This window comes from Orycteropus afer, unplaced genomic scaffold (genome assembly GCF_000298275.1).
Source record: "Orycteropus afer afer isolate SDZICR_OR568_19922 unplaced genomic scaffold, OryAfe1.0 scaffold00005, whole genome shotgun sequence".
Classification (NCBI taxonomy): domain Eukaryota; kingdom Metazoa; phylum Chordata; class Mammalia; order Tubulidentata; family Orycteropodidae; genus Orycteropus; species Orycteropus afer.
In genome coordinates this window covers 9,301,549-9,309,817 of record NW_006921592.1, presented here as the reverse complement: position 1 = coordinate 9,309,817, position 8,269 = coordinate 9,301,549, and positions in this window count along the sequence as shown.

Sequence of the window (8,269 nt, the reverse complement as noted above, 5' to 3'; positions counted from 1 at the left end):
CAGCGGTCCAAGATTATCTTCTGTGTCTGTGTCAATTGGTTTCCCTTTTCTTTGTTGAAGAGGGTCTGTGCAGTCCTTCTGCCTAGTCCGCCATCTTGCCAGAAGTCCTCCATTGGCAAATTTTTCGAAATAGATTGCCAGGCCTTTCTTCCTAGCCTGTCTTAGTCTGGAAACCCTGATGATATCTGTCCACCATGGTTACCCTGCCAGTATTTAAAATATCAAACCAAAGCCAGTATCATAGTGACACGCAAGCCATCATGTAGGACAAACTGACAGATAAGTAGTGGAGTTGTAATTAAAACTGCATTTTCATGTAATGATACATTTATAGGAAGGGTGAAAAGATGTGCATTTGCTTGTAACAAGATACATTTATAGGAAGGATGAAAAGACGGAAGGTTGCAGGAGGAGTGATGAAAAGGACTAGTGTGAGAAAGAAATGTTCCTAATTATGTCTTGTGGGACGATTTGCCTCTTAACTATGGGCAGGTATATCTTGATGAAAATTAAGATTAACCTTTAAAAAGTGCATTATGAAATCTCATTGATTAAGGGTAAGGTTGCACAGCCAGTTAGTGTAATTGCCGTCAGTTACACTTTTGAAAAGTTAAACTGGCAAAAGTTGTGAGAGATGTATTTACAAAGACAAAAAAATTAAAAAATAGCTGCTGAGGCTGCTTATGTACAGCCAAACACCTCATGGGATTTTGTTCCTTGGTTTGGAGGATTAGGGTCATGGAATGTTCTAGAGCCATGGAAGACGGATGAACCCCTGAAACTTTTTATTGTCCTGAAATAATCTTTAAACCTTCAACCATAAACATCCCCTGAAATCTTCCTTTTAAAATCAAGCAATGTTGTTGTTGTTATGTGTCATCGAGTCGGACTCGACTCATAGCGACCCCTCCTTGGGTTTCCGAGGTGATATCACTATGGAAGTAGATTGCCCAACCTTCCTTCCGAGGAGTGGCTGGTGGGTTTGAACTGCCAGCCTTCTGGTTAGCAGTCAAGTGCCTCAGGTACTATGCTACCAGAGCTGCTAAATCAAGCAATAGTTTAGTAAAAGTGGCCTGCCTGAAAGATCCTTGGATGCTGGAGATGCTCGGCACTCAGCTAGTATCCCAAAAGTTGCCTGTTGTAATCCACCCAGACATACCTTGGAAGGCCTGGTGAGCGCCTTCCATGAGATTATATAGCCAAGCTGGCTTCGAAGACTACAGTCTCTCCAAATGAACTTGTGAACAAAAGGAGTGCCTCAACAAAAAAGCCTGCCTGAGCACTGTGCTCTTCAGTACTGACTTTATAGGATCAATTTAACAACAGCAACTCAAAAGATTAGGAACTTTAAGAGGGGCAAGGGTTTATGTTAATGAGGGAGAATGTATTTAATGTCAGTAAATAGTACATGTGGGAACTGCTGAATGGTGTATGTTTTGCTTAAAGAAAAAAAAGTTAATTATATGTTTAGAGAGTGATCAAAATGTCAGGAAACAGGATGAGCCTATTTAAACCTACCCATTTGCCATTGACTTGATTCCAACTCATGGTGATCTCATGTGTCAGAGTAGAACTTGATTGACTCCATAGAGTGTCTGGTGGCTGCTCTTTTGGAAGTAGATTGCCAGGCCTTTCCCTGCCCCGCTTCTTTCCTCCCTTGCTCCCCTGCCTTTCCTTCCCTTCTTTCCTTTCTCTCCTCCCCTTCTTCTTTCTCAAGGAAGCAGGAGTGAGCAGTTGAACTAGGAGGGAAGTGGAGAAGTTATGTACACAGGCATTGTTCTGGTTCCCTAGTACCACTCTGACAAGAATATACCACAAATGGGATGGCCTTAACAAACAGGAGTTTATTCTTACAATTTGGAGGCTTTAAGTCCAAGTTCAAAGAGCGAGGCTCTAGCCGCTGGGGGAAAGCCCCTCAACCTTGGGCTTCAGCTCTGCCTCTTGCTCCTGGCCCACTGAAGCTAGAGGCATCTCCACTCAGGGAGCTACTGGCTGCTGAGGCTAACAAGCCCAAGGTCCACAAATAAAATGGCACAGTCCTGATGTTACCAAACCACACAGCAGGCCATTAATTCAAATCCATTGAACGTCCCAAGGTCGGCAGAGCATGGCAGGGTGCTGAACAATAACACGGCTATATGCAGGGTTCCAGCATGCCATAAGCTAGAAACCATTGCCAAAGCTGCTGCTTATATATGGGAAGCAGACCACATCCCTAAAGCAGCTACTCACCTGCTTATGGTAGATCCCGCTGTGGAGCTGATTGCCAGTCTCGTCATGGGGAATAACTATCACCAGCTGCCCAGCCACTCAACCAGACCTACCCAAGCTGACACACAAATTTAACTACCACAGGCATCATCTATAAAATACTTGTAATTTTTCTTTTTGGAACTAGATTAGAGATCTCACATGGCCTACCTCCAAGTTATTGGTCTTTATCTAGTTGCTTAACATCAAAGCTCTGATCAAGTACTGGTTCTCTGTTACCCAAGACAATGGGAGATCAGACCTGCCAAGGGCTGTGGGAAAGAAGTGGGTGGTCTCTGTACAGTAAAGAGCCGATAGAACTTGCTTGCTTTCTACAGTTAGATACTCCTCTTAGGAAGGGGTTGGTTGGGTTATAAATTCAGCAAGGCTCGCCAAAAAGCAATGACATAACCCACAATTACTCCCAAAAACTTAACGTTTAAATTGCTGAAATCTGGGCTCTCTGAAGATGCAATTCTTTTATTTCTCTTGCCATTTTGGCTAAGGCTTTCTTATTCTGAGACAATGGAGAGACCTTGGCCAAGTTTGAACAAAGGTAACTGAGCAAATAATGGAAATCTTACTTTTCTCTTTCACATTTTTGCCCAATGAACCCATACAGTTGAATTCCTTTAAATACAAGTATCACACAACAGCACTGTGGTATCTTTGGCATTTTCCCAAAGCAGATAGAGCCTCATCCATTAGGATTTCATTTAGGAATTTCATTTAGGAATCGATCCCTTTAGAATCTCAGGTTTAATCTCGTTATCACTTTAAGTCTCCCTGAGCGTTCAAAATACATTCTAGGGTTGCCTTAGTGGCAGGATAAAAGATCAACATACAAAAATCTGTTGGATTCCTGTATACCTACTGACTGGCACACATTTCTCCTGTGAAGTGGCTGGTGGGTTGAAACCACCAACCTTTCAGCAGCTGAGAGCTTAACTGCTATGCCAACAGGGCTCCTGTAAAGATTAAAACCAAACCAAACCCACTGCCATCAAGTCGATTTCTACTCATAGCAACCTGATAAGACAAAGAACTTCCCACAGGGTTTCCAAGGCTGTAAATCTTTGCTGCCTCATCTTTCTTCCCTGGAGCAGTTGGTGGGTTCAGACTGCTGAACTTTTGGTCTAGAAAATTCTCTGGGGCAGTTTTACTCTATCACATGGGGTCACTATTTGTCAGAATCAACTCCACAGTACTCAACAACACACTGTATGTAATCCCATCTAGGAGCAGAGTTGTCTTTGTTATGTTAATGAGGCCATATCAGTGCAGGGTGTGTCCTAAACCTAATCATTTCCGAATTATAAGGAGTAGCCTAGACAGAGAGACAAGTAAGCCCAAACAGGAGAAGGTGCTTTGTGAAGATCTCCAAGGGACCTAGGAATCCTGGGAGAGATCTTACCCTAGAATGTACACGCAGCGAGAGAGCCTTCCTCTAGAGTAGGTGCCCTGAACTCAGACTTCTAGCTTTTTGAACTGTGAGAAAAATAAGTTTATCTCCTTTAAAACCACCTACTTAGGATATTTCTGTTACAACAGCACTAGGAAACTAAGACAACTTCATTGTTCCTCACAATAAGTCTGAGATGTTACATTTTAGATAATTCAAAAGTCAAAGATAAACTCAGACCTCCCCCAACTGTGTAGCTAGTAAATGTCAAAGGTAGACTGGAACCCAGGTCTTCAGCCAATTTCATGAGGGAAACACTTGGTAGAAGTAGGCTTAACTGGCATGCCCTGGAGTTGTCTAGTTGGAGGCTTGTGACCCTGGGAGCTGTGGGTGATGGGATGATGAGTGAGAACCACCCCCAGGCTCACCTGTTAGCAGCTTTTGCAGGACATGGCAATTCACCCTTTGCTTGACCCTTGCCTCTCTTGGCTGGAGTGTTGAAGTCACAAGGATCAAGTTAGCAAAGATGGATATCTGAACTTTAGCAGAGGCAGCACAATGGCAGAAATTTTGCAAACACAAGCCTTAAATAACTTGACATCCTGTGGACAGGAACAAGGTCTCTGAGTGAGGGGTAATCAAGGAATGTCAAGTTCCAGTTCTCCAACTGACCAGAGAGACCAATTAATGTCAGAAGAGAGAATGCCAGGTGTAAGGTCTTGTTCCACTTCACTTGGCTATCCATCTTTTGTTCTCTGTGGAGTTATGCTGAATGTGAACTCGCCACAGACAGGTCATATTCCCTTGTAATCCCCAAACTCTCAGAATACAAATGTATGCTCACTGCCTTCAATTCCCTCCACTTATCCACAGCACCATGGGGGCAGTTCTACTCTGCCCTGTAGGGTTGCTCTAAATAGGAATTGGCTCATTGGCAGTGGTTTTGTTTGCTTATTTATCCACATCCCACTCAACAAATATGACGATGTTAAACTGGAATTCCTTTTTTTCTTAGTAATATTGAAAGAGTGGGTAACAATAAAAATATTTGTAATAAATAATAAATTCCCCATATTATAATACTGTTTTGTTGTTAATTGCCATCAAGTTGACTCTGACTCATGACAATCCTATGCATACAAAGTAGAGTCATTCCATAGGGTTTTCAAGGCTGTGACCTTTTGGAAGCAGATAACCAGGCCTGTCTTCTAAAGCACCTTTGGGTGGGTTTGAACCACCAGCCTTCAGCTAGTAGTTGAGTGCCATTTGCACCATTCCAATACTAAGTCCTATGAGATCAGGACAAGCTAAGAAATTGTGAAACCTGCCTGAGCCTGTCACCCACCTCCTACTTATAAGACGATGGAGATGAAGGACAGAAGGAGAATTCCTGTGGAGAGAGAGAGGTATCACTGCTCTGTAGCCCCTCAAGTGGGTCAGTCAAAGAGTTTCACTTGTGTCCCCTTAGGTTAGGAGGTGAAACAAGAATTGCATAAGAAGCTATGGTTAGATTGGCACCTCAGACAACAGAACAGAGTGAGAAAGGGAGGTGAAGAGTGAGAGGGAGAGAAGGCTGTGCTTTCTCTCTAAGTGGGGTAGTGGTGGTGGTGGTGCAATTTTCCCATGAACCAGATATGTTTGGATCCACACTGGAAGTAGATTCTACCCCAAATGGCAGCCTGGAGCAGTGAAGCGACCCAGAAGAAGGGCAGAGGAAGAATTTCCAGAAATCTGGGTCTGAAGGGCCTATTGGAAGCCATCTTCTAGGGGAGGCATTCGGTGCCCTGCACACATTGCAGTTGAGGGGTTGCCAAAGGGAATATTCAGAGAGAGAATCTGCTTTTATCACAGCAAGCTAGATGCTAACAGTGCTGGCCACCTGAGACTTCACTCTTTTCCCTAACTCCAGGTTTTTCAAACTATTCACTGTGAAGGCAAATTAGTGGATTGTGATCAGCTTTATAAACAAATACATAAAATAATTAATAAATAGGAGTAAGATGGAGTGTATTTTGGGTAAGTATCGTTTTGGTAAGTATTGTTTGTTGGGAGCTCTGGTGGCGTAATGCCTAAGGCATTTGATTGCTAACCAGAAGGCTGGCAGTTCAAACCCACTGGCCACTCCTCAGAAGGAAGACTGGGCAATCTATTTCTATAGAGATAGCACCTCAGAAACCCAAGGAGGGGTCACCATAAATCAGAAACAACTTGATGGCAGTAAATTTGGTTTTCGAGTGTTTGGTCAAACTTTTACTTACATTTTACATTGAGTAAGTGCTGGTACAAATTTTATTTTTTATTGTAGGTTGCTGTCAAAAAGTTGGAAAGTTCTTGTTTTAAGTCCCTCTCCTTGTGCTTAGTCTTGGAGGAATTAGGCAGCTGCCGCATATGGGATTAGGAACAAGGCCTCTGGAGCCAGATTAATTCTGCACAAACTCAGGCAAGAGTTTTATCTCCTGGCTTAGTGCCTTATCAATAAAATGGGGATAACAGTAGTGCTTACCACAGAGGGTTGCTATGACAATTAAAAGGATTATGACAGTCCTTGCAAAGTTTTTCTAGTGGTTCCTGAAAAAAATTATGTGCTTCACAAATACTAATTATTGTTTTTTCATAGAGGTGCCAACTCTCCTTGTGGTCACAAAGATAATGTTATAACTTTAATGCAGCAAATTCTCCCTAGATCATTTACATTATATGTATGTATGAGAAAGTCCAGTTTGGTTCAACTGAAGACAATGATTTCTGTAAGCAAATATGTACTACACAAATATTTGCAGAACAACTGTTTTTTTTTTTTTTAGGTAGTCATCTCTGTGTTAGGGATACAAATGCCCTTGACTTGAGGATGTATAGTCTCCCAGTTCAGGAGCCCTCATGGTACAGTGGTTAAAGCACTCAGCTGCTAACAAAAGGTCAACAGTTTGAACCCACCAGCTTCTCTGTGGGAGAAAGATAAGACAGTCTGCCTCCATAAAGATTTACAGATTTGGAAACCCTATGGGACTTTTCAGTTGTTGTTATGTGCCCTCGAGTAGGACCCGACTCATAGCGACCCCTCCTTGGGTTTCCGAGCCAGTATTACTATGGAAGTAGATTGCCCACCCTTCCTTCTGAGGAGTGGCTGGTGGGTTTGAACCTTTAGCCTTCTGGTTGTAGCAGTCAAGTGCCTTAGGCACTACACTACCAGAGCTCCTATGGAACTGTTCTAGTCTATGCTGTAGGGTCTCTATGAGTTGGAACCAACTTGAAAGTAGTGGGTTTGGTTTTTTGTTTTATAGTCTCCTAGTGGAGTCCCAGTGTATTTGATTTGATCTCCATTACTCCCCTGTGGTGCCAAGTACATTTCTAGTCTCTGGATATGCATGTTGAATGCTTTTCTGTAGAAGGAATTGTGACCTCTCTTTACATCAGTCAGATGTAACAAATAAGGGAATGTCATTCTCCTTCGTTTTTTTCCAGGACCTTAGAGGTGTAGTGGTATGACAGTTAACCAAGAGGTGGGAGGTTCAAGTCTACTCAGAAGCACCTCAGAAAAAAGACCTGGCAATCTACTTCTAAAAAATCAGCCATTGGAAACCCTATGGTGCACAGGTCTACTCTGACCCAGATTGAGTCACCATGAGCCAGGGTAGACTACTACAAGAGGAAAGAACAGCAGTCTAGGAGACTTTCTGTCAATGACAACCTTTTCCAAAAGTCTGTGTTTAAAGAAAGATGAGTTTGCTCATGTAAACATCCTCTGGTATCTATTTCATAGTGTTTTATTGAAAAGTGCTTTCAGGAAAGGAACAAGAAAGGCTACAAATGGCCCTAAGTGACAAGAATCTTACAGGTTTCTTCTCTGTTAGCTGCTAGAACCGGTGATAAACCAGCAGTTTAAAAAAAAAAAAGAAGAAGAAGAAGAAAAACAAGAAGGAGATGTAGTGCCTCTTCCTGAATCACCTACATGGCCACCTCCCTCAATCCTAATACCTCCCCAAACCAATCCTTCAACTCTGTAAACTGAGCTCTGATGTCACAGTTGGAGAGAGGTCAGGCCAGAGGTCAGGTTTGGTGAGCAAGTTACACATGCTAGTAACAAATTGACAAGTTTCTCATTTGTTCGGCATAGAGGCTATTGTTGTTGTTGTCATTTGCCATGGAGTTGGCCCCGACTCATAGCTACCCCTCCTTGGGTTTCCGAGGCAGTGTCACTACGGAAGTAGGATTGCCCAACCTTCCTTCCAAGGAGTGGCTGGTGGGTTTGAACCGCCAGCCTTCTGGTTAGCAGTCAAGTGCCTTAGGCACTATGCTACCAGAGCTCCATAGAGGCTATAGAAACCAGAAAAGACTGAAGTAGAGCCAGTGCAAAGTCCTCCTCAGCCCATTGCTTTCAAGGTAGTATATTGCCATGTCTGGAATCTGTTGTAGGTTGTTTTTTTCCCCAAAGGACCAAAGCCATCAAATTGATTCCAGCTCATAGTAGCCCTTCATGTTTCAGAGTAAATTGCTTCAGGGGGCTTTCAATGGCTGTGATCTTTTGGAAGTAGATCAAAGAGACCAATGTTGTTGTGTGCCCCGGAGTCAGACCGACTCATAGCGACCCCTCCTTGGGTTTCTGAGGCAGTATCACTA